Source organism: Ursus maritimus, unplaced genomic scaffold (assembly GCF_017311325.1).
Source record: "Ursus maritimus isolate PB19 unplaced genomic scaffold, ASM1731132v1 scaffold_6, whole genome shotgun sequence".
In the NCBI taxonomy this organism is placed as follows: domain Eukaryota; kingdom Metazoa; phylum Chordata; class Mammalia; order Carnivora; family Ursidae; genus Ursus; species Ursus maritimus.
The window spans coordinates 17,696,351-17,723,823 of record NW_024426774.1 but is presented as its reverse complement, the minus strand read 5'-3'; positions in this window follow the sequence as shown (position 1 = coordinate 17,723,823).

Genomic DNA, 27,473 nt, shown 5'->3' with positions numbered 1-27,473 from the left:
TGAGCAATAAAAATAAATGTTCACCAATAAACTTATTCTGAAGATTCTGTTGTATCCAGAAGGTTTGAAATGACTTTTGCTTTTTGATCACTGGTATCCTGGATTAGGACATCCTCATCAAATATGTCTGCAAAGTGAAATGTCATATACCAAACCCTATTTCCAGTTTAACCAGAAATATATTCTGATTCATAGACTCATAGGCAATGTCCAACATAAATTGATTGGTTGATTAGTTGTCTGAAAGCACTAAAATATGGCCATGGTTATCCCTAGTCTTCCCAATACCTAGTCCCCTCCTTTTACTCCACGAATGGATCATAGCAGAGTTTACCAAAGCATTGCAGCCCACAACCAGAAAAACATGACAAGTGGTTGCTTTTTGATGATCATTTGAGACATAGCTTCAGGGCTGACACAATTTCCTTTGCGTGTATTTGGGTGAAGAGGCTTTTGAGAAGTATGTGTTAAATAAATGAATGAGTGAATGAATGAATGCATGCCAGGTCGCCTTCAGCAATGTTCTGACTTGAGCTTTTTACACATCAGAGGGCAGATCTGTGGATTTCTGAGCAGGACGGCATTCTCCCCTTGACTTACACACCTGTCATAAACCTGACCAGGTGACACTCGGCGAGTCCTCGGCATGGCTAGACCTGAAAACATTTTCTCTCTTGCCACCCCCCCCCCACCCCTTCCCAAGTGTGTTCCCCTCACAACCTCCAGCCAAGCGCACTCTGTCTGGGAGAGGTGCCAGGAGGGAGGAGTCAGGGAGCACGCCTTGAAAGGCATCTAAGGGTAATGAGAAAAACACATCTCGCTGCGCACACAGCTCCTTCTGCCTCGGCTGCCTGTGTGAGCTTGTGGGAGAGGCTGAAAAGCACATTCTTTAAAATCCTGGCCCTTAAAAGGAATGCATTTTGGGCTGAAATGTCAGCTTGGCTATGCCCTGACTGCAGGACAGTTCCTTTATTGTTGACTTTTTGACATGATAAAACCCAGCCCCTTCCCCTTCACTCTGGGGATGGTTCCTAGAACTGATGAAATTTCAACTGTATTGGATTTTTATCACAATTCAAGGATTTTACAAATTGCATTTCTATCCTTCCTTTTTGGCTTCCTCCCTCACCACCCCTGTCTCAAAACCACATCTTATCCGGAACCAGTGGCATTAGATGTCCAAGTAAGCCTTTGCTCCGGACCCTGGGGTCAGCCGAGTCACATCCATTTCTCTCCACCTTTTAAGAAGCCAGTACGGGCCTCCACCTCTCTTGCCCGCAGCAGGTTGGGTCAGATTGTGGGTGGCCCAAGGATGAGCTCATCAGCTTGTCTCACTGCCCAGCTCGCAGCTCCTCTTGCTGAACTGTCACTTGCTGAGTTAAATCTGAATTCCTGAAACATCATTCTTCAGCTATTTTCGTCTTTGGAGATTTTAAGCGTCTTTAAATGTATTCCAGCTTTGTTTGGAAATTTGGTTTCTCTGACTTCTGACCTTACGACAGGCCCCCTGGGTTTAATTGCCTAACATTAGTTTAGAATTGACCAGACATTACTTCTCCCCTTTCCTTGCAGTTGGAAAGACAAACTGTGACTCCTACAGACAAGGGGCCTCTAACGGGCTTTGTTCACCCCTGTCCTGGATTTTCAGAGGCAGATGCAGCGATCAGTCTGGTGGCTTTCTGTTTCAATAGACAAACACTCATTGGATACCTACTTATGAAAGACACTCAAGGGTGTTCTGATAAAACCACTGCATAGAAAGTGGAGCCCCAATTTAGATGAAAGCCTCTTTTGTTCATTCATTTGTCTGGGGGTTCTATGTCCCAGCAAGGCAGGAGGCAGTCTGGCAGTGGTAAGGATGGCTAGTTTACCTGACTTAAGATGAGATAAGATGTACATACAACAAAGTGATATCCCAGCAGGATGAAGATATCCCAAGCAAAGTCTCTGGGTTCACAGGAAGAAGGAGGCATGGTTGGGAATGAAGCAAGCATGGTAAACCGTGTGTCTTGAGCACTGGTATAGCTTCTGCAGGGTCTGAGCGGGGCCCAGAGAGGAACCCTTCCCTATTTGTAGGCTTAAGGAGTTCATAACTGGGGGAGAGGAGGCCCATGCAGCACACTGTGACTGCTTGTCCAGGGAGAGGCACATTCCTGAGGCTGAGCTGTGGCTGGCTGTCACTGTCCAGTTAGCCCTAGTCATTTGTTCTCCTTACTGAATGGTGAGCAGATGGCCTGAAAGTTACAGTCATTCTGGAAAGACTTGTGTCTCCATTTCCAGCCACACCTGGCAGGGATGACCAGGACAAACTGACAATGACCAGAGCTTTGGTGACCACCTCCCATCCTTACTCCAAACCATGTTCTAGCCATCTCCACTTTCTAGGTTCCTAAGTGACTTTGATTTTCAATATAGTTACAAGTGTCTTGGGGCTTTAAATGTAATGAAATGGCTTTTAAATAAGTGCAGAGACACTGGAGAAAAGGGCATGACAGATTTTTCACCTTAGCTCGCTAGCCATTAACCACTGGTCTTTGCCTGCCTGGCCACTGGAGTAGAGCCAGAGGGCAGGGTGGTGACAGGACGAGAGGCACAGTCTACCCGAGGAAGGAAAAGACTATAGGAATCAGCATTTTGAGTGTTGGGTTTTTTTTTTGTTTGTTTGTTTGTTTGATTTTTCAGCAGGAATAGCTTTGTTGTCTCTATGCCCAGAAGTGGGCTGCCATATTTTCACTTTTTCCCATGAATGATCTCTCTGAGTAGGTGGGAAGTTGCCAGGCTCGAGGGATGTTTGTGCTATGTCCCTATGTCCTTTGAAAGTCCTCATGTCTTATTTTTTATCATGCCTTTCTCCTGTATGTGCATGCTCACACGTAGATACACGCACAGATGCTTGTGGGACCCTCGAGGGGTAGATGGCACGAGGGTTGTGGTGACTACTTTGCAGGACCAGCAGGTCTGTAAAACCAGTGCTATGTTGGAACAAAGCCCTGGCCTGGGGTTGGGTAGGCTTCAGGTATGGTTCTAGGTTTTTATCCCAGTGGAGCCCAAGGGAAGTTATTTTCTCTTTGGTCTCTTATATTTCTCAATTGCACTGTTAGGTGTTAGATAATCTTTGAGGGCTCTCCATGGTTCCAAGGATCTAACTCGCTAACTTAATGGCTTGTCTTGAGATGAGGCAGAGATCGGGTATTGGCCCAGACCAGACCTTAGGTTCCACTTGGTGAGACATGGAGTGGAAGTGTCAGTATGACACGTCATGTCTGGTAGGAGCTGTTGGGGCCAAAGTTGACAACTGAGTCCAAATATGTTGTCTGTCAGCTCCAAGGAAACCATGGGAGATCTGCAAATTGGCTATGGCACTTTGTGGTTTTCCAAATAGAATTAAATCTCATATTCTCACCGTAGGTTCTCTGGGATTTGGCTCCGACAACTTCTTCACCCTGTTCCCTCCACCCCCTGCGCCAGCTATATTGAAATATAATTGGCATAGGACATTGTTTAAGTTTATGGTGTAAAATGTAATGATTTTATATATGTATGTATGTATGTATACATACATATATATGTATATACATACATATGTATACACATGTATACACATGTATACATATAGATATATGTATATACATTACATACATATATGTATATGTATGTAATGTAATATACATGACAATATGTAATGTAATTACATAATGTACAATATGTAATGTATTGTACATTATTGTATATTACATTGTACATGTAATATATGTATGTATACATACATGTATATGTATACACATACATATGTGTATGTATGTAATGTAATATGCATGACAATATGTAATGTAATTACATAATGTACAATATGTAATGTAATACATTACATATGTATGTAATGTATTACATATGTAATGTAATATACATTACAAAATATATATTTTGTAAAATGTAATGATTTGATATATGTATATTTTGTGAAATGATTACCACAATAAGGTTAGTTGACACACTTGTCACCTCACATAGTTACCCCTCCCCCCTTTGTGGTATGTTGCTATTAGCAAATGTCAGGTACAGTACAGTATTGTTAATTATAGTTACCATGCTGTATATTAGATTCCCAGAACTTATTCATCTTATCATTGAAGTTTGTACCCTTTGACCAAGATCTGTGCATTTTCCCCATCCTCTAGCCTCTGGCCACCACCAATCTACTTTGTTTCTATAAGTTAGATTTTTAAAGATTTCCCCTAGAAATGAGATCATCCAGTATTTATCTTCCTTTGTCTGACTTATTTCACTTAGTGTAATGCCCTTTAGATCCACTTATACTGTTGGCAAATGGTAGACTTTCCTACTTTTTTATGGTTGAATAATATTCCATTATATTGAATTCAGTTTGGTAATATTTTGTTGAGAATTTTCTCATCTATATTCATCAGGAATAGTATTCCTTCCTTTTCAGTTTTTTGAAAGCTTTTGAGAAGGATTGGCATTCACTTTCTTTAAATATTTGGTACAATTCACCAGTGAAACACTCTGGTCCTAAACTTTTCTTTGTTGGGAGATTTTTGATTATTGATTCAATTTCCTTACTTATTATTAGTCAGTTCAGATTTTATACTTCTTCCTGACTTAGTCTTGCTAAATTGTATGTTTCTAGGAATTTATCCATTTCGTCTAGGTTGTCTGATTTGCTGGCATATAACTATTCATAGTAGTCTCTTACGATCCTTTGTATTTTTTTTGGTATCAGTTGTAATGATTCATCATTCATTGATTTACCTGAGCCCCCACTTTCTTTTTCTTGGTTAGCCTAGATAAAGGTTTGTCAATTTTGTTTATCCTTTCAAAAAAAATCAACTCTAAGTTTTGTTGATCTTTTCTATAGGTTTTTCTGTACTCTATTTAATTTATTTCTACTCTAATCTTTATTATTTCCTTCTGCTAACTTTGGGCTTACTTTGTTTTTCTTTTTATAGTGCCTTGAGGTGTAACATTAGGTTGTTTATTTGAGATATTTCTTTTTTCTTAATGTAGGCATTTATAGCTATAGACTTTACTCGTAGAACTGCTATTGCTACATCCCATAAGCTTTGGTATGTTGTGTTTCCATTTTCATTTGTCTCAAGATATTTTCTGATTTCCCTTTTGATTTCTTCTTTTATCCATTAGTTTTGCAGGAGTGTGTTGTTTAATGTCCATTGTTTGTGATTTTCCTCCTGTTATTGATTTCTAGTTTCATGCCATGTGTTCAGAAAAAATACTTGACATAGTTTCTTTCTTCTTGAATTTGTCAAGACTTGTTTTGTTGCTTAAAGCACATGACCTCTTGGATAATGTTCTGTGTGCGCTTGTGAAGACTGTGTTTGCTACTGCTATTGGTTGGAATATTCTGTATATGTCTGTTACATCTATTTGGTCTATGCTGTTGTTCAAATCTTCTGATTTCTTATTAATTTTCTGTTTGGATGACCTATCCATTGTGTGTGGGACACTAAAATCCCCTATTGTTATTGTATTGTTGTTTATTTCTCCTTTTAGATCTGTTAGGATTTGCTTTAAATATTTAGGTACTCTGATATTAGGTATATAAATATTTATAACTGTTATAATTTCTTGATGAATTTACCCTTTTATCATTATATAGTGAACTTCTTTGCCTCTTATGACCATTTTTAGCTTAAAGTCTACTTTGTCTGATGTAAGTATAGCTCCCTCTGTTTTTCTTTTCTTTTCTTTTTTTTGGTTACCATTTCCTTGTAATATAATATCTCTTTCTGCCCCTCACTTTTAGCCTATGTGTGTCCTTAAAGCTAAAGTGAGTCTGTTATAGGCAGCATATCATTCAATCTTTTTTTTAAAACCCATTTGATATTCTGTGCCTTTTGATAGGAGCATTTAATCTGTTTACATTTAAAGTAATTATTGATAAGTAAGGACTTACTGTTGCCATTTTGCTAATTGTTTTCTCACTGGTTTGTTGTTCCTTTCTTTCTCTGTTGGGGTCTTTCTTTCTCTGTTGGGGTCTTTCTTTGTGATTTGATGACTTTTGTTGTGGTATGCTTTGATTCCTTTATCTCATTTTTAAAATGTATCTTCTATGGGTTTTTCCTTTGTGTTTACCATGAGCTTACATAAAATCACTTATAGTTATCCTATTTTAAGCTGATAACAACTTAACTTTGATGGCATACAGAAACTATACCTTTTCTTCTCACATTTTAGGTTTTTAATGTTATAATTTATATCTTTTTTATGTTGTGTACCTAGTAACAAATTATTATAGTTGTTTTTAATACATTTGTTTTTTAACTTTTAAACTTGCATTGAAAGTGATTCACACACCACCATTCTAATATTAGAGAGACTGACTGTGACTACATATTTATCTTTATTGGTGAGTTTTACACATTTATATGTTTTTATATTGTTAATCATCATCTATTTCAGCTTGAAGAACTCTCTTTAACATTTGTTGTAAGTCAGGTGCAGTGGTGATGAATTCCCTTAGCTTTTGTTTGTTTGGGAAAGTGTTTATCACTCCTTCTTTCTGAAGGACAGCTCTACTGGGTATAGTGTTTTTAGCTGATAGTTTTCTTCTTTTTAATATTTTTGATATATCATCCCTACCTCTCCTGGCCCACAAGGTTTCTGCTGAGAAATCTGCCCATAATCTTATTGGAGCCCCTTGTATGTGATGAGTCCCTATTCTCTTGCTGTTTTCAAAACTCTCTGTGACTTTTAGCTGATCCTCTAGATAAGGAGTAATGAAATATTTATCAGCGCAGGCTCTGACCTGTTAGGATGAGTGCCAGCCATAACAACTAAGATGGTGGCATTGGTGTGTACCTGGAGGTAAGGTGGCTTCTAGTTGATTATTTCAGTAACTCAGCTGCATAATGGAAGATTCAACCTCTTTTCGTCTTTTTGCTTTGCTATCTTTAGGAGCTGGTATTGTCTTCAGGCTGCTTCCCCTTGTAATAATTGATAGCCTCCTACTAATTCTTGAGACAGAACAAGAAAGGGTATAATCCTTTTTCTCAGAAAGAAACATTTTCCTGAGAAGCTCCAGTAGACCTCATCTTACATATCATTGCCCTGAATTTGGTCATGGGCCAATCACTGGCAAGGACAATGCAATCTACATGAGTGGCTTTTACCAATCAGCATTTACTCCAGTCAGAAGGGGGATCAGTAGACACAGAAACAAAATCAGGGCCCTTTCAGCATTTAAGAAGAGGGGATTGGCCTCTGGATAGGTAAACAAAGGTATCTGCCATATCACCCTTCATAAAAGGGAGAGAGAATCTGCCAGATTATCTTAAAAGATCTTGGACTTATTTAAATCTTATGTTAAAAACAAAACACCACAAAACAAATCATATTCAGATGTAAATAAAACGGAGTATGATCCAAGTCCAGGCTAGCCTTTGGGTAGAAATCTTTGCATGTATCATTGGGATTGTCCAGCTCAGCACTTCCAAATCCTGAGACTTATTCAATCATTTGAGCCTTTAGGGAAACTGCTTATGATTTGAGACAAACAAGATAAACATACATTTCCTCAGATAAAACCTATTTCTACTATCTATAAAAAGCATATGAACAAAATTCTCCGTGCTTGTGTATCTTATTTCTAATTACTTATAGATCAGTTTTTTTTGTGGCTCTCATTGTCTATTAGAAAAAAAACTAAAACCCTCTGATCAGGCTTGCTGTTACCTCCCCAGCTCCGGTAACCGTAGCATCCTTACGAGTCCCTAACTTTGTAGCCACATGGATACACATGCATTGTCTTAGAGATGCTTGGTTCCTTTTCTTTATTATTTTTATTTTTTTGACCTTTCACTTTTGTCAGTCTGGCAACCTCCACTCATCTTTCATGACCTAACTCAATTGTCGTTCTTGTAATGACTCTCTTTTCCAGGCTTTGCCAGGCAGTTTGTGTGCGTGTGGCTGTGTGCAGCCCCAGCATAAAGCAGCCCTCTGTCAGAGCCTTCATCACGTAGCCCTAGTTACCTGTTCTGCCGGGACGTGGGCTCCCTGAGCCAGAGGGGTCACTTTGCTGCTCTTTGCCACCTGCTTCTGGCACAGACCTGACATTTAATGTAGGTAACAGTGGTAAATAAGTGGTTTCCCATGTAAGCTTAGTGTTTTCTTAATAAATTAGAGATACCTTGGTAGTTGTATTGCTTGCTGCCCTCCTTCATGTCCAAATTGGAGTCATATTCTGATAATTTATAAATAGATTAGCTACTTGGAAATGGGCATGTTTCTGCATATTTACCCTGACGTATATGTACTAATGACAACAAGAACCATTAGTGATTCATTATTTTTGAATCCAAGTTGCACTTCTGCTGAGGTTAATTATTGATTTGTTTTATTCTATGATTAAAGCCATTAGCCACTATTAGCAAATGACGATGTTTATGCATGTTTGAATATCAGCTGGGTTGCATTTCATAGCAGGGGCCCAAGCCAAATTAGTATTCTCTGGGACTGGCATCTAGAATGGTGATACAAAGCCTTGCTGAAGGTAACCAATGATTTTTTTCCTTGCGATAGAAAGATAAACAGAACCTGATTGCCTTCACTAATTATTCCTTCTGAGTGCAGACACTGGCCAGAATTTAGTTTTAGTTAAATGTGCCTTTGTCCCTTCTGATTTTGAACCATCAGAGACTCTGAGCAAGACTTCAAGGGTCTAAGATGTACCCTGGCTCTACTGCCTACAGGTGCTACTTTTTAAATTTTCCTTTATCTGAGAGGTAGAATGGGCTCATTTGCTCCTTAGAATAGTGAGAATGGACTTTGCAGAGTTTGGCTTCACCTGAACACGGATTCTGCCAGTGAGAGAAAGACTCTGCTTTTCAAAGTACTCTCTGGACACATCACACTTTTTCCAGCTGTGCTCTTTGTGGGGGAGCATTGGCCTGAATGGACCTGGCACCTGTGAAACCGAGAGGCCAGAACTCTCAACCACCCAAAGGCAAGTCAGGGTGGGGAATGTAGTTCTGTCTGGCAAAGCATGGGAAACCATGTGGAAAATGACTGGCCCGTGTCTGCTGCAACCTCCTTTGCTTCTTTCTAGCAGAAGAAGCTGAGCTGCATTGAGAGGGTTTTCACATCTGGGCCACTTTCTCAGCCTATCACCTGTTTCTTTAGTGTCACGAGGAAGCCACCTCTAAGTTCATCCTTCCCTGAAGAGTCTTCAAGCTCTCAAGCCTTCAAGCTAGGAAAAGGCAGAGAAAATAGCTTGAGGGCAGAGACAACTGGAAACCTGAATTCCTGGAGGTCCCAACAGGGCATGGGGCACAATGTAAACATTTGCTGAGTGATGATTGGTGGGCTGAATGATTTTAGGTGAACCTAAGGTTCTTATCATCTGACTGTGACATATATCCGTTTTAGAAGACGCATCTCTTTACCCTTTGCACAGGCCTTCCTGATTGTTATCTGCAGTTCATCTTTCCCAGGGAGATGGTTCAATTAAGACAACTCAAAATGAGTCCATGATTCGAGGGTACAGTTGACTGCACTCTGATTAACTCCCTGTTCATCAGTCACAGAGATATATGATGGGAATTACCAGGGCAGGAAGAAAGGAGGGCAGACAGGCTAGTGGGGAAGGGAGGTGGCAGTTGGAATATCAGAGTTTTTGGGGCAAAAGAAGAGGAAAGTGCCAGGAGAAGGTGGGGTTCCCCAAGAGGAGGAGAAGCTTGGAAGATAACATGAGACAGCACACAGTCTTTAAGAAAGTATAATTTTGATGTCATAGCATTAGAAGGTCTGACTCTGTAGTTGAATTGAACTTTCCTGTGATGTGAAAAAGAAAATAAATGTTAGAGGGTGGGAAAGACTGATAAGTTAGAGGTTCAACTGAATGGATGTTGAGCCCTTGCAGTCCAACCTATCCTCAGCCATGTGATACCATTACCTGCTTGAAACCAGATGTGATGGCGCTTCTCACCCAGAGAGGCTGCTGTTCCCCTAATGGGGGTTAGAATTGCTGGAAAGACCTCATACTCCCTTATGGTTTCATTACCAAGGATATGTGGAAAACACAACCTCATAGCCAAGCCCAGAATCCTCATGTGATGCCAGATCCCTGTATCCCATGTCTACCAAACATCCTACCTAGATGTCTAATGAGCAGATCACAGGAAAGACCAGTTCTTTCTCTCCCCCCCTTCTGTGTACTCTTCCCCTGTGGTCCCTAGCTCAGGGAACAACACTGCTATCCATACAGCCTCCAGAAGTGTGGACATCCTCTGCGACATCCTCCTCTTGATTCTCGTCTATTATATTCAATTGTCCACCAGATCCTACACTTCTACCCTCTTAACTCTTCTCCAACCCCACTGCCCCATTCCTCGTCCAGGCTACCAGGATGCTTGATCTGGATTATTGTAGCAGTTTCCCAGCTGGGCTCCTTGTCTCCAGTCTGGCCCAGCTGCAATCCAACTTCTGCACATAAGACAAAGTGGCCATTCTGGGGTGAAATTTGCTTTAGTCTTTGGCTTCTTCTTGTCTTCAGCACAGAGGCCAATCTCTGCCATCATTACTTCTGATAGTTGCACATTTGTCCATCCTCATCTCTGGCCAGTCTTGCTTTTTACTCCCCACTCCAGCCATGTGGAAGTACTGGTTCCCAGAAGGCAGCATGCCCCTACCACCGCACCTCTACAGTTTCCTCTGCGGGGAACCATTTTACCCCCACGCTACTCCCATCTACCTACAAACATTGGCTTGTTTCTCATGAGGCGGGTTAGGCATGGCTTCTCCATCTTCCAGCCTGTGGCCCTTCTCCTCAGCTTTCATGACACTGCTTACTCCTGCGTGATCTTCTTTCGTCACACTGCTGGGCTTCATGCTCCTACAGTTAGCCTGCTCCAATTTACTCTCCAGAATGTGATTTCTGAAGCGCAAATAGAATTTGATCACTTCTCAATTTGAAACTTTTTAGGGTTTCCCCCTGACTTTTAGGACAAATTTTTAAAAAATCCTGAGCTGCTTTTTCATGGCCCTTCAAAATCTGTCCCATTTACCTCTCCAGTCTCATTTTGCCCCACTCTACTTTCATTTTGGTTACTCTGTGCTGCAGCCATGGATCCCCAGATGCATCCTGCTTTCTCTTGCTTCTTCTCTAGACCTTTGCACTAGCTACTCCTTCTGCTGGGAGGTTCCTCCCCTCCACTTCCCCTTTCACCCAGCAGCCAGTTACAGTTTATACTTCAGTTAGACCTCACCTCTGTGAAATCTCCCTCAAGTCCCAAGAGTGTCCTGTGGTTCTCTGCCCTGTCCCACTGGGGGTGAGCTGGGGATTGCATCTGACTCATTCTTCTATCACAGAGTCTAACGCGGTGGCTGGCACCAGGCCTGGCTTCATGGGTGTGTGACCAGTGCAGCTGCAAAAGGCCCTGTGCTTAGAAGAGCCCTGCACTCGAGGTTTCATGTTCTGTGTCAGCCGACTTGAAAGTCTTAGTAATATTATCTTTGAACTTGTGTTTTGTAAGTGAAGTCCAGCGGAACAATGGAGCACTCACTGGGGGTCCCACCCTTCTACTACATCACCCAGACAGTGTCTCAGCTGCTCAGTTCCTGCCTCGACCCGGCAATGTCTGCCACGGTCTGCCCCCAGCGGGGGCCTGGGCAAGGGTGTGGTGCTGAGTCACAGGGTGGGCCCCTATGATGGACTTCATTTGCCCGGTGAGTGTCCCTAAGGCAATCCCATTCTAGTAGATGCAGGTCTCCTCCCATATTCTCTGTTGGCTTGAGGCCCTCCCTTAGCCTTGCTGAGCCTTTGTGGAATAGTGTTGTGGTCTAGAGAGGTGGAGAGAGTGAGGAAGAGGGAATACCCTTTCCTGCTTTGGAAAAAGTGGCCCTGTATTTCCTGCATGTTTATGTTGCAGATAGCCCTGCAGACTGTGGTTTGCTAAAGACAGCTAGAGGCCTGGCTCATGGTAGGTGCTCAGGGATGGCTGGGTCTTAGTCTTCTTAAGTATCTCTCTAATGCACCCACATCCCTTCCCTTCAGCTTCCACGACCCAAATCCAGGTCCAGGCTGCTCCTTGAATTATTGCGGCAGGTCTTTATTCATCCTTGTGTCTCAGGTGCCTAGTAGAGGGTTTACACAGAGCAGGACCTCAGTAGGCATATGATGCATAAATGAAAGAATTAAATAAATTGGAAAATAATCCTTAAAATAGCATGCTGTCAGTTCTGCACGTTCAAGTGCTTTGTTAAAGTGCCTCCCAGGTATAGCATTAGTAAATGTTCCTGGGAATTGTTTATTCAGTTTTGTACTCTGGCCTTTGCAAGGAGCTGGTCAGAGCCCTGGGCTGATTTGTGCAGACAGGTTCGACCTCACCCTTCACTTTCAGAGAGCCCAGCTTTAGGCAACAGATGGGGAACTACAGAGCCTTCCAAGATTGGAAGCTGCTTTTGAGGCATTTGAATGACCGGGGGAAGAGTTTATAGTCAGAAACCAAGACCTATTAGGTCCTTAGGGATGGATCATGGGAGACCACATCTAGATAGTAATAGCTCTGCTGAAAGGCGCAGCGATATAGCTCTGCTGAAAGGTGCAGCGATGTAGCCCCCTAGCTTAACACTATGAAAGGAAGGAGGTATCGAGTGAGTGGTGCTTGGTTTTGGTTTTGCTCCCTTGTCTCCGTTTACCCAATGAGGCATTTTGTCTGTGGGTCTCTAGGAGGTTTGGCGTAGTGCATGAGAAAACTGTTTCTGAAGAAGTTGTGTAAGGTTGCCTGTATTCTGGCTGGTTTAGTCTCTGCTACTCTGAATTCACTGATCCTCAGTGAAGACTAAAAGGTCCAGTGAACTGAATCTGCTTTGCCTTGACCCAATCTGACTTCCCATCTAAGCAGGCACAGAATTTATGCTCACCCATGACTGCATTGGTCACATCCTCTAATGCTTCAGTGGCTCTTACATTGGGCAACAGTCAAGAAATTCATAGCTGTGGTGCCCATAACAGCACACACTATTGTAGGTGTGTTCTACTGATAATGTGCCAAGAAGTACATGTAGTGGCCTTTATAGTAACATTGAACTGTTTTATTGGAGCTCGTATATTTTTCTGTGGTTCATGCAGTTCAGAACAAGGCAAGTTATGTCTGTCAAGTATTGTTTTGACAGGTGTCATTGCTACAGAAGGCAAGCATGGTTGGGGTGTGGAAGGTCTTTCAATGGTGGGTGGTTCCATTGGCATGGTGACTCATGGTGAGAGGTGTGAGCTCTGCTTCTTGGTGATTACAGCAGCTATACACCAAAAAGTAACAGAGGCTTTGGCTTTTTCCCACCCACTTTCTTTACCAACAGGAGATAGAATTCAGATGCTGTGGACAATTTGGAAGTTCTTTCTAAGGTCTTTATGGGATCCACCATTGCATTCATTTTAAGGTCATACTCCCTGAAGGCTTCTCCCAGCCAACAACTAACCACGGCTTGGGTGCTAAGGAAGAAGAGATGTGGGACAGTTCCAGTAGATGAATTTGGCTCGAGCACTTCCAGTGACCTGGCTGAATCTTTCTTGAAACTGTGTTACAGTCTAAGATTCTTCCCCCCAGAATCCTTTTTCCTTTCCTCTTTCCTTTTAGAATTGTCAGAGCTGCATCATAATCTGAAGATGCTCCTTTCATTCTCCTGCTTGCTCCTCCAACCAATCTCTTTCATGTTTAATCCCCTTTTGATGTCCCCTTCTCACCTGAATGAAATGCAGTCCCTTCCCCCATCTATCCATCCTCAGAGATAAGTAAACTTGTAATATTTTTTGTTATTGGGGGTTGTTGGTGCTAGGGATCAAGTTATTTTATTTAAGAGGTAGAGGAGACCATAACTGGAGAAGGAAGACTAGAAAAGTGCCTGTGGTTTTGGTGTCTTTAAAAAATGTGGAACCGGGGCGCCTGGCTGGCTCAGTTGGTTAAGCATCTGCCTTTAGCTCAGGTCATGAACCCAAGGTCCTGGGATGGAAGCCGCGCTAAGCTCCCTGCTCAGTGGGAGTCTGCTTCTCCCTCTGTCCCTCCCCCATTCATGCTCTCTTTCTCACTCACTGTCTCAAATAAATGAATAAAATCTAAAAAAAAAAAAAAAAAAAAAAAGAGAGAGAGAAATGTGGAACTCTACACTGCCTCCTATACAGGACCCAGAGACGGGAGCCCACAGAAGCTTTGATAGCAGCAGTGGAGGTTACCATTCCTGGCCTGCATTCATTTAGTAACAGCACAGTAAGGATTAACTTTGAGCTAATGGAGTTGGTGATGATTGACAATAATAAAGATTAGATTCATTGCCAATGACCAAAGCTTCTCCATGTTCCAATGAAAGTGAAAATATGACAGACCAAAATTTGTGGGATGCATCTAAAACAGTATTTAGAGGGAAATTTATAGCACCAAGTTCCTATATTAGAAAAGATAAAAAGTCCCAAATCGATGATATAAACTGAGAATTGTCAAACTATGGTAGATGTGCAAAATTGAATCCAATGCCTATTTTCATAAATAAAGTTTTATTGAAACACAGCCATGTTCATTGATTTATGCATTGTCTATGGCTGCTTTCATGCTTTACCAATAGAGTTGATTAGTTGGAGCAGAGATCATATGAATCAGTTATGCCCATTGATGTAGGAAAAGATGTTAGGGTTTGAAGCCGAGGGCCAAGAAAGAATTCTTGAGATGTCTTTGGTGCAAAAAGGTGATTTTATTAAATCGTGGGGACAGGACCCCTGGGCAGAAAGAGCTGCCCCAGGGTCATGAGGAGTAGCCCATTATATACTTTCAAGTTGGGCAGGGGTTAGGGATAACTTAAGTCTCAAAGGAATTTGGAAGCAAGGTTTCCAGGACCTTGAGGGGGCTAGTTATTGTTGGCAAAAGGTCATTTATTACCATCTAATAAAACCTTAGTCTTTAGACGCTTCAGATGTATATCGGTGGGTCATATGCTTGGGGGATTATTGCCAACATGTATCTTGGGGGTAGAGATAAAGGAAGTTTCCAAAGGAATTTTTATATATTAAAGTAGACTTACAGGGTCCTGAGGGTTGGGCTAAGATTGCCTTTTGCCCTTAACATGATATTAACTTTGAGGCAGTTTGTGTCCCTAGAGGAATGTCACTCTGCCTGTTTCAAGGACTTGTCAGTGGGCTATGGGTAATAAGGAAATTTAATAATTTCTCTTCTGCCTTTGTTTCCCACATCAACCATGAATTTGAGAATTTAAATAAAATGGACAGACTCCTCAAGAGATACAAACTACCAAAGTTTATTCTAAAAGAAACAGACAACTTGAAAAATATTTTAGCCCAGTGATGGGTATTAAGGAGGGCACATATTGCATGGGCACTGGGTGTTATACGCAAACAATGAATCATGGAACACTACATCAAAAACTAATGATGTGGGGCGCCTGGGTTGCTCAGTCGTTAAGGGTCTGCCTTTGGCTCAGGTCATGATCCCAGCATTCTGGGATCGAGCCCCGCATCAGGCTCCTTGCTCAGCGGGAAGCCTGCTTCCCCCTCTCCTACTCCCCCTGCTTGTGTTCCCTCTCTCGCTGCCTCTCTCTCTGTCAAATAAATAAATAAAATCTTAAAAACAAACAAACTAATGATGTACTATAGTGACTAACATAACATAATAAAAAATTAAAAAAAATATTAAAACAAATTGAATTTGTAGGTAAAAGAAATTCCCACAAATAAACTCTAGGTCCAAATGGCTTCATTGGTGAATCCTATAAATACTTAAGGAAAAAATAAGATAGCAATTCTGCAAGTCTTCCAGAAAATTGTGAAAATTACTCAAACTGTGTACTTAAAATTTATGCATTTATTACATGTAAATTACATCTCAATTAAAACAGAGTATGGGAGAAGAAAATAAATAAAATTGCGTCTCCCTACCTCCTTGACTGCCTCTGCCTTCAGAGATAGCCATCATTAACCATATATCTCGTATTATTTATTTCTCTTATAGCACTTCTCTAATTTGTGAAGATATATATACGTATCTATATGTACATAAAAAACTATTTAGCTTCCATTTAAATAGTGGGTCCAGTGCTCATTACAGGTCTTTTGACCACAACTTCTCCATTTGTTCTCGAACGGCTAGATTTTGTCATCAAAGTTTCCTGAGTTCCTGTAGATCTGTGAATGCATGTCTGACACCTTTATACTCAAACAACACCTTGTTGGGCCTACAATTTTTGGATCACACTTTTTTCCTTTAGAAACTCACATATATTGTTCCATTTTTTTCCCCTGTATTTTAATGTTGCTGTAAAGAATTATGAGGCTAGCCTTACTCATCAACCTTTTTTTAAAATTTATTTTTATTTATTTTTTTATTTGACAGAGACAGAGACAGCCAGCGAGAGAGGGAACACAAGCAGGGGGAGTGGGAGAGGAAGAAGCAGGCTCATAGCGGAGGAGCCTGATGTGGGGCTCGATCCCATAACGCCGGGATCACGCCCTGAGCCGAAGGCAGGCGCTCAACCGCTGTGCCACCCAGGCCCCCCACTCATCAACCTTTTAAGTACGTTTTTTTCATTTCTTCTTTTCAAATGCCTAAGGAGTTTTCTCAGTATTTTTTATGTTCAGTAATTTACCAGGATTGATCTTGGTGGTGCTCATTCTGTCTCAGATTTCCTACATGGTGCACTTGGAATGGTCTTTCAGTTATGTAGATTAAGTTCTTCCTTCCTTTAAGGAAAGTTGGTTTTTTTCTATTATCTCTTGAATTTGTTTTGTATCAGTTGTTGTCTCTCTACTTCAGGGATGCGAGTTATCCTTTGTTCTGTTATCATCATGGAAGATATCTATTATCATGCAATTATTTTAATGTAGTTATCCTAAGTACACAGGCGCCAGCTCTCTGCCTCTCTCCCATATCATGAGCTTTCAAGACAGCCTGGAATGACAGGATTCAGCGCAGCCATGCCACAGCTGCAGGGGCATGCGTGACCCCTGCCTTAGGGAGTCCGCTCAAGGCCAGCTTTCCCACAGCAACAGCCTTCCCATGGGGTTGTCAGGATTTCCTCTGTCCCTCAGTCCTTTGTTTCATGTTCTGTCCACCTTCATGCCAAACTCAGATTCCAGAAAGGATCTGAAATACATCACCAAGCCTCCTCTCCCAAGCTGGGCTTCTAATTCCCTAGTCCCAAACCCTTCCCTGGGTTTGTAGACCTCAGGCCACAGTGTGGGGAGTTGAGGGGTCTTCCTGGCTGCACTGACTGCACCCACGTGTTGGGTGGTGGAAACGACTCACCTGCCCAAGTTCCTCACAGCCTATGAGTGTCACATCTGCAGTCTCAACCCCCAGAGCCCTGATTTCTGTGTCATGCCTATCCTTGTCATCCAGGGTAGGGTTGCTTCAGGAGTGCTGCTCTGTCTCCCACCTGCTCAGTCACCTTGGCACCTGCTCTGAAGGGCGCCCAGCTCCTCACTCATCAGGGTTTTTCCTCTCATGTAGTTCCTGCTGCGCAGAAGATTCCTTTCACTCTCAAATGAGCTGTGTGCTTCTAGTTTATTGGAAACATCTCATATTTGTATGGAGCTTGATAAAGTGTGAGGCTGGGGGAGGAAACATCCAGAGACAGAGAGCTTTTTCTGTTAAGGTGTAATTGTTTTTATCACTTTTATGGCAAAAGTGCTCGTTAGCCTAGCTACTTGAAACACACTTTTCCCCCTTTGATTTATTTTAGGGATCGTTGAGATTTTAAAATACCCCTCACAAAAGTTATTTCCAGCGTTGGTTTTATGCATCCAAAGTAGTAAGATAGGTGGGCTTGGATTGTCATGTTTCTTTCTCTCCTCAGGTGGAAATGCCATCTCTTGCAAAGAGCCTTGTCCCATATAGGGCCAGTCTCGGTCACTGGTTTCTTTTGCTCACAGCAAACTTGTTTCTTTCTGATTACACCCAACCCCCTTGGCCTTGTCAGGAGTAAGCTGTTTACAGGCCTATCGCTTCATATGCTTAGCTGATGATGCTGGACATGTGTGCTTAATTTCCCATTCTTTACAGTGCCCAGAATTATGTAGGGCCCAGGGGAGGCTCCAGTGTTTGCTGAATGCTCTGTGGCTTTCTAATCATCAGGGGGAAAAAGCCTTTTGAAATGCCTGGGCTGCCACAGACTGGTTACTGCAACCCACTTCTGGTTTTCTCCTTTCAAAAATGATGCTTTGTTTCTGACTAGTGGTTTCAAAACATAAAAATCTCAGCCAGCGTGGTCAGTCAGTCTGACCTTCAGGCTGAATATTTCCTCATTTATATGGTTGGCTTGTTTGAAACGCAGTCCAAAAGGGAATGGAATGATGACTTTTAAGTAAGGTTCCACTGATCCCAATTTGACAGAGTCTTTCAGCCCATTGGATGTCGGAGCCTGGATGCTAAGTGTCACTCAGAGGTAACTTGCAAGCAGATAGATTTCTGTTGCTAGATAAACCATAACTCTTCATTCCTAAACGGTATCACTTTAAATTCTCAACCCCAATGTCATAGCAATGCACATTGCATTGAATAATAATTGTATTTCTCACAGGACATCACCAATTTTTTGTCTGACCTTTAAGAGGAAAAGCTTTTTAATTTTAATCAAAGTATTTCCTTTTGAACTTTAAGGAAGGTCTGCTGATTTACTTCTCTTAAGACCTTGACAAAGAGACATCTCTACTTGAGCTAAAGGTTGTTCACTGTTTACTAGAGTGGACCTCATTTTGGATACTAATGAAGTGGAGACTAATGGGGACAAATTGATCTCTTCATAATTTGTCCAGTGAAGAGTGGCTAGCTGAAAATTTCATTATCACTGTTTTAGGAAAACTGTAAAAAAAAGTTAACAAAAGTCAGTTTCATAAAGTTTCCTTTCAGGGTGAGGAGGATTCTTAGTTGTCATTCATTGAAGAATCGGCTGTAGTTTCTATGATGCTGTAGCAAATAAAAAAGTGATTTGTGAAGTTACTCTCAACTCCCTTTGAAACGAGGGAGAGCCTCGTTCCATTTTCTGAAACTGAAAAATAATTTAAGGAACAGCATTAAGAATTGCCGTTCTAGCCATTATAAGTATGATGTAGTTGCACATTTATCGACATGGATAGATAGTCATATTACGTTAGTATACAACGTGGATTACAAAATAGGATGTAAAGGATGATTCTGTTTTTGTTTTTAAATGGTGTTGTATTTGCATGGGAAAAATCTAGAGATATGCTTGCATAATCACAATGAGAAGTAAGGAAAAAAGATAAGCACACCAAAAAAATGAGCAAAGCATACAAACATAGAATTAAAAAAAAAAGAAATGCAAATACACACAAATAAGTGAATATCTTATACTTTATTTGTAATTACAGAAAATAATTTAAAATAATGAGATACCTTTGTTTTTGTCAGTTTGGCAAATATATTTAAAATAGTGTTAGAGAGAAGACAAAGGCATTCCAATATATTCCTAGTGGTGATTTATTTTAGCACAAATTTAAAAAAATATATTGTTTACAACTTCATTGGGGTGTAGTGAGCACAGGAAACTGCACACAGTGCACTGTGCATGGCGTCACAAAGGCATACACCACTGAAAGTGTACAGTTTGGTAACATTTGATGTACGTATACAGTAATGAAACCATCACAACAGTCATGATACTGAATGCACCCAACATCTCCCAAAATTTCCTCCTGCCCCTGCATGTCCCAGCCCCATCCCAGGTGTCCGCTGGTCTGCTCTCAGTCATTATAGATTATATTTTCCAGAATGTTATGAGTGAAGACATACTATATGTACCCTCTGTTTTATCTGGCTTTCATTCAGTGTAATTATTTTGAGATTCATCCATGTTATTACATGTATCTGTAGTTCCTTTCTTTTTATTGCTGAGTAGTATCGCATTATATGATATATTACCACAATTTTTTCAACTCTGTGTTAGGTACTATTTTTGTCCCAGTTTTTAAGAATAAGAAGCTGAGTTTACAGAGGTAAATTCACCCAAGGTAACCCACATAATAAATAATGGAGACAGAATTTGAATCCAGACACTTACTTTATTTTTTTAAGTAGGCCCCGCACTGGGCGTGGAGCCCCAACATGGGGCTTGAACTCATGACCCTGAAATTAAGACCTGAGCTGAGATCAAGAGTCAGATGCTTTACCAACTGAGCCACCCAGGTGCCCCAACACTCTTACTTCTTAGAATCCACATTCCCAATCACAAACTTTGAAATATTGTTTATACGATTTAGAAATATCTTAAAATCCAGGGGCGTCTGGGTGGCTCAGTTGTTAAGCGTCTGCCTTCGGCTCAGGGCGTGATCCTGGCGTTCCGGGATTGAGCCCTACATCAGGCTCCTCTGCTGGGAGCCTGCTTCTTCCTCTCCCGCTCCCCCTGCTTGTGTTCTCTCTCTCGCTGGCTGTCTCTGTCTCTGTCAAATAAATAAATAAATAAAATCTTAAAAAAAAAAAAAGAAATATCTTAAAATCCTAACAATAGGGGAATAGGTTAACTGTTTTACATTTCTATAATAGAATTTATATAGTCAATTAAAGATGATGATCTTGGAGAATATTTGAAAAAGACTTCAAGGATATATAATAACATGATACCGGTTATCCCAAATGATGAAATCATAGGTAGTCTTAATTTTCTTCTTCTTCTTTTTTCCTTCCTTAGAATTTTCAGATTTTTGGACTTTGCTCATAGAGAAAATAAATAAATAAAAAGGATGACAGCTCTGGGTGTTTCACTGTCCATTAACCATGAATGAGTTCTAAAAGTTGGGCTTTTGGCCCACATTTCTGATGTTTGTAGGCTCCATTTCTTTTCCATTCTCATCTTTTCCCTCTTTCCAAATTTTACCCCATCCTTTATAGCCCCACTCTTATTTAAGCTCTTCAGGGGTATCTTCTGTGGTTACACCTACCACCATTTTCCCACAGCACATAGCAGCATGGAAGGGACCGTTTAACCAGTCTAATGATTGTCTCTTGGTGATGTTCCTCTTCTCCAAGTCTGGTTACAAACTCCTTGAGGGCAGTGCCATACTCTGCATGATCCTATGTCCCTTTCTTTGGCCTGGGGCCATGGTGAGCACATTGCGATGAGAACCCACCCTCTTGGAGCACAGGACCACTCAGTGAAAAACTGCTTCCTTGGCTGTTGGCTCATTCCACTCTTTAGCAGCCATCTGCAGTGGTGGTGATTGGGTGTGTGTGTGTGGGGGGGTCTTATAACCCCTGTTTTATAAGGAAGTCTACTGAAGCAACTTCCCTGAATACCACAGCTAGCAACTAGGGATTAAAATGCAGGTGTCCCAAGTGCCTGCTGTGGTTCTGTCTGTGCTGTCAAAGGTTGGGGGAGTAGTCATGAAGCCTAATTCCAAGTCTGAGCTCCTGCATCCTTTTGCCTCATTTCAGCCTCTTGCCCTGGCTGCCTTTAGCTGCTTTCTCCCTGGCTTAGAGGTGCACGCATGACCCTGGTGGGCATCAGTGCTTCCCAATGGATTATCTGCCCAGTGGGTTCGAAAATACCTGCTTTTGAAAAATAAACATGGTGCCTATTATTGGCTCATTCCCCCCGTCCCCGGGAGGTAAATTCTTAATTTCCCTCTCCCACTGCTTGGGTACTAATTTGAATGCCCTGGGCCTGTTTAGTTGGTTTTCAAGACTGAAGAGATGTGCAGCCCAGGTCTTTGTTTCCCTGGGCCAGGTGAGGCACCCTTTCCTCCTCTTAATGAATAAAGGGTTTTTCTATTAGAAGTTTCTTCTTGAACTCCTCCCTGTTAACCCCATATATGTCCATGTGGCACACCTTGACCTTGGAATTTATAGACTTTAGAGCTCTGACTGGATGCTTTCCTAATCCTGGGAGAAAGTGACCACTGGTTGGGAAAAATGTTGCATGCCCCTGACACTTGCCCTGGTAGATTGACAGGTTGGTGGCAGATAAAACAAGACACTGGGTCCTAAAAAAGGAGATGGCTTTAGCCAGAGGCAATAGTTTTGATGCCAGGCCTAGTCTAACTGCATACTCACTTAACTTTCCCTTTTCAGATCTCAGCCAGGGGGAGACCAGCCACTCATTCACCTTTCTTCAGGAACTTTGGCCTCTGCTTTATTCTCCTAGTCTTTGTAATTGCCAGGACCCATGCTCAGAAGCATCCCCCTCGTTATGATTCATCCTGTTTTCTCCCATTTCTTACCCCCTCCCAACATCGAGTCAACTCCTCTCTCTCCCTGTGTAGCCCATGGTTCTTCTGACTCTCAAGACTTTGCTCCACTGTTCCTACTGCTTCCCAGATTCAAGCTCTGCTCTTTCTTGGTGGCTTAGCTCAAATTCCTGTGTCATTCAGGAGGCCTTCCCGATAACTCTGCCCCATCAGTCTTTGCCTCTCCAGAGAACTCATTTGGGGATTGATTATATTCTGTTGTCACTTTATCATCACATTGCTTCCTTCTCTCTTTTCTTCACGGGTAGGCAACACATGTCTAAGTAGGCTACTTGAGTCAGGAGCGCTCCTGCAGTACACAGCATAGTACATACAATATTTGCTCAATGGCTTAAATTTTTAAGGTGTTGTGGAACCTCTTTCATTTAGTTATAGTCTCCTGACACTGCAGTTCTAGTGAGAAGTAGTGAGAACTCTAGTCAGGGGATAGAGAATAAGGTTTTCAGGGGTTAGCACAGATAGTGCTTAGAGTTCATGGCTGTTGGGGAACAGAGGAGGGAAGAGTCTAGAATTATCCAGATTTTGGCTCCAGCAACTAGGAGCATAGTGAGGCCATTCGTAGAGATAGATAGTATAGGAAGAGGAATGTGTGTGTGTGTGTGTGTGTGTGTGTGTGTGTGTGTGTGTATGTGGCATAAATGCATTTGGGCTGTGCACGTGTCATGTATGCGTGTGCAGAAGGGATGGTGGAGATGATGCATTCCCTTTTGGATGTGTTACATTGGAGGCACATGCAGTCCAAACCCCTCTTGGCCAGAGCAGATACGGTTCAGGCTGCAGGCAAGGGAGTTGTGGACAGACTTGGTCCTCAGGGATTCTTTGTGAGTTAGCCAGGAGGAAAAAGAGCCAGAGCAATGAGCCTAAGCCAAAGTCCTTAGTAATGCTGAGAGTCAAGCCGGGAAAATCAATGCAGTGTGAGTTCCCTGGCATGTCTCCGAATCCCCATGCAGGTCACCTTTGACAGGCTGGTCATGGGCTGCTGGCCTCTGATATATGAAAGGGTGACTTTTTTCCTTGAGACAATCAGCCATATTAGTTTTAATCTCATTAAAAGGTGAAATATACTTTGGAAAATTTGAATTTTACAGTGTTTAAAGAACATGCACCGTAAAAATGTGCCCAAGAACATTTTATTCTGGTGTATTCTGTTTTGAATGAAATATAGTACTTTCAATAAAGAGTTAGTTGAGATACCATTCCTTCTTTGAGTCTCATGATGAAAATTCAAACAACTCAGCAGTCATTCCTCTCACCTCAATCTAATTTCATATTGCAGATGACAGTGTTATTTGGAGGGAAGGTGAAATACATAATTCACATTTAAATTTAATAGGGGATGGGGGTTTGAAGATGAGAGAGGCATTGCCACAGTCTGGGTGTGGAGCAGCTCAAGCTTCCTTTTGGGCTAGGACAGGACTGTGTGAGGGCAGGGGGACAGCATACGGGAGTTGAGCTGGATGACATTCCAGGTGGGGATGCTGGTGCCATGCCACTATACCATGGGCACTGCCCATGGAACTCAGTGGCCTCTGTGTGTCAGAGTTTGAATCCCTGAACTAAAATGAAAACTGTTTTCACTCTTGGATTCTTCCATTCTGGATTTTTTTAGCTATGTGGTTAAAACCCCCTTGAGGTATAGGAATATGATCTTTAGTCATCCTCACAATCCCTTAAATACAAAAGGCACAAGGGTATTTATGTCCATCGTATCTACAAGAGCATCAGGCTGTGAATAAGCAAGATGACCAGCCCCAGGGAACAGTAACCAGATCCTGAATCCATTGCTCCATGGAGTGTCATATGTTATATATAGAGAGGAGGCCGAGCCCTAGAGGGCTGCCATCTCACCCTTACCCAGTGCCTTACTGATGTCATACAGCTTGATGTGGCCATGGCTGTTCAGTTCTGTGTGCCCAGAAACCCAATGTTGTCTTCATAGAAAAAGGCCAGGTCCATCCCTTCAGAGATGAAGACACTCACCATGCCAGTGTGAGCCTGATGTATAAGTGGGGACCAGATCATGCATTTACCATGGCAGACTCCTAGATGATGACTAGAATGCTTCATCTCATCACCCAGGACAGTCCCATCTTTGGACAGAATTTCTATAAAGATGGGTTGTGACCTCAAACTGCTTGGTGACCAAGGAGTTAGAGCCAAGGTCTCTGGTGGAGTCTGATGAACCACTCCCAGCTCACAGACGAGGGCACCTCTCCAGTGATCAAATGTTTCTGTCTCCAGTGCTGGGCCTCTCTTTCAGATACTGCTGGACACACATCCTGGATCTTTAAGCTGTTGCTTTATAGCCCTGGCTCCCTGAGGCTGTGTCGGTCATGCTGGTGTCTCCAGCATCTCAGATCCTGGCTTCCTTTTGTGGCTGGCTTAGCTCTTCCCTAGTGAACCCAACATATGGGTTTTATACTTGGAAGTTCCCTTTATTTACAAATCTAAGGATCATCTCAATTCTCCCCCCCCCCCAAATTATGAAGATTATAAAAATCAAGACCATATGACATGGAAACTGTAGAACTTGGAAAAAATACAAAACAGATAATACCACAAGAAAAAAGGATATACAATTTTACTTAGTCTTCTTGTGGCTGTGAACAAATGTGTGTGTATATGGACAAGGAAGACCAGAGATTATGGAGAAATGTAAATTTGATGTGATTAGATAGTGGAAATTTGTATCTCATAATTTAAGACCATATGACATGGAAACTGTAGAACTTGGAAAAAATACAAAACAGATAATACCACAAGAAAAAAGGATATACAATTTTACTTAGTCTTCTTGTGGCTGTGAACAAATGTGTGTGTATATGGACAAGGAAGACCAGAGATTATGGAGAAATGTAAATTTGATGTGATTAGATAGTGGAAATTTGTATCTCATAATTTCTCCTGACATTATAAACAATGTTTTCATCATAAATGACAAAAAGATACCTTGACGTTTGGATACATGAACTCCAATGGTCCCTGAGTAAGCGATTCATCTGTCTGGGTCAGAAGAGGCTGGATCTGGCTTGTGGCCAGAACAGACCTCTCCCTGGATTCCAGCCTTTGTGATCAGAATCTTCACTTTCTGCCTAAACACACACCCATGCCTGGCCAGACCTCACAGGTGTGTTGCAGGGTTCTGGGAAGCTCGATTTGTAAACTTTAGCATGGGGGATTCTGATGGGTCTGAGGTCAGTACCTGGAGGACAGGTCAGGTGATTTCTACTTCAGACAGATTCTCAAGCTTGAACTCCTTGAAAGGGAGGCCATGATGGGGAAATGACCAGGGGGCTTTTCAGCTCCCAGTTCCCATATACATTATATATATGTGTATATATATATATATACACACATATATATATGTGTATATATATATATACTATATATATGTGTATATATATATACATATATATATATATAGTATATATATGTATATGTATGTGTAATATATAATATATATTTTTTCCCTTGAGTCCCACCCATAGTTTTTGAATCTCTCCCTCCCTCTTTCTTTTTTTTTTGATGGACCCTCTGTTATTCAACTTTCTCTGCCTTTTGCATTCCTTTTTCCCTTAAAGAAAGCTTTTGTTTACTTGATCAAGTGAGATAAATGTTTTGTAAAATGCAGAGGGCTGCACAACAGAGAGGGTCACTCATGGTTATTTTGCCACCACCGATTTGGAAGGACCTAACAAAGGCATTAATTTATAAAATATTCAATGCCATTGAATTCTAACATATGTATGCTCATCAGGGGAGGTGGGAAGTTAGTTGGACAAGGCAGAAAACAGACTCAGGGGTGAAACATCACTTTGGTGCATTACAGCTTTGAGTGCGTATTGATTAAGTGGGTGACTGGGACTGGGGAGGGGTGGAAGACCTCACGATGAAGTGTCTGGAGAGCAGGATTAAAGTGTGATGGTCTTACTGAGTGGGACTCTTGGCTGGTGTCTCATGCCTTAGTGTCTTCATTTGTAAAATGAAGGAGTTGACTGGGGGGAATCTCCAAAGGCACTTGTAGGCATAATGTTTGTGACTCACGAAAACCTAATTGAGATATTTGGTTCTCCTATTCTCATTTTTTGTCATGGTAACTTGCATGTTACTTGAGTATAATGGCCACAGCTTAGAGTTAGAAATCCAGAGACTATTGTGTGGTGAGGTTTCTGAGATTTGTGGTTCCCTTTTTGTCGGAAGGTCTGGTTTGTACATGAAAGTTACAAAGGTACACTCTGGAGCAGGTGCCCACAGCATAAGGAGAATTTCACATGCCATACCTGGTCGGTAGGTGGAACGATTTCTCAGCATGAAAGACGGAAGAGGTCGAAGACAAGAACCCACTGTGACAAGCACAGCCTGGGTTCAGGTTTCTGCCTGGAGAAAGTTTGGCCTCTCAGGATGCATACATGGCCTCAGCCCATGAAACGATCACAAAAATCTAATCCTAGCACTTTTCATGGGTCTGCGCATATAATGTCTCCTCAGATAAAGACATACCCTAGAGGAGAAAAACCAAGATGAAGTACTTTATTTTTATGCATTGTGGGTCCTCTGCTGAAGAGAGCCGAAGAAATTATGGCATTGGTTAAACTTAAATTGTGGTTGGGAATTACCCACAGATAAGAACATTAACTGATGATTCAAATCCCCATGTGTCCTGCTCTGGTAGCTGAATGGGGCTTTGAGGGATATGGCTGCAGTGTGATGTGTTTCACTGTGTCATTGTAAGGCCAGGTTTGTGCCTCACATTGAATGTTATATATATATAAATGCTATATAAGCTGGTTCCATGTGTCCATAAAGTGTTGGGTAATATCAGTGTATACACACATGCACACACACACACACGTATACACGAATATATATGTAGTAAGTATAAATACAATAAAAATTTGGGGGATAAAACTTCAAATAAGAACAAGGTTAAAAAGAAAAGAACAAGGTTAGTTTTAATTTAAGCTTTATAGCAGGTTTACAAATTTCAGTGTGCCCCTCTTAACAGCTATCTTTGGCTGTTGGAGGGTTGTTCCATTGGCCGAAGTGACATATCCACTGCCCCAGGCTCATGTTTGCATATGGCACTGTGGAAGGGACATCTATGGTTGGAGCTGAGATGGTCTACATAAGGCTCATATTTCAGAAAGTAAGCTTGAGTTGAGGCACCAACAAGATATCTAGACCCCAAATCACAGCATTGTTACTATCTGTTGGTAGCATTGCATTAAAAAAAAAAAAA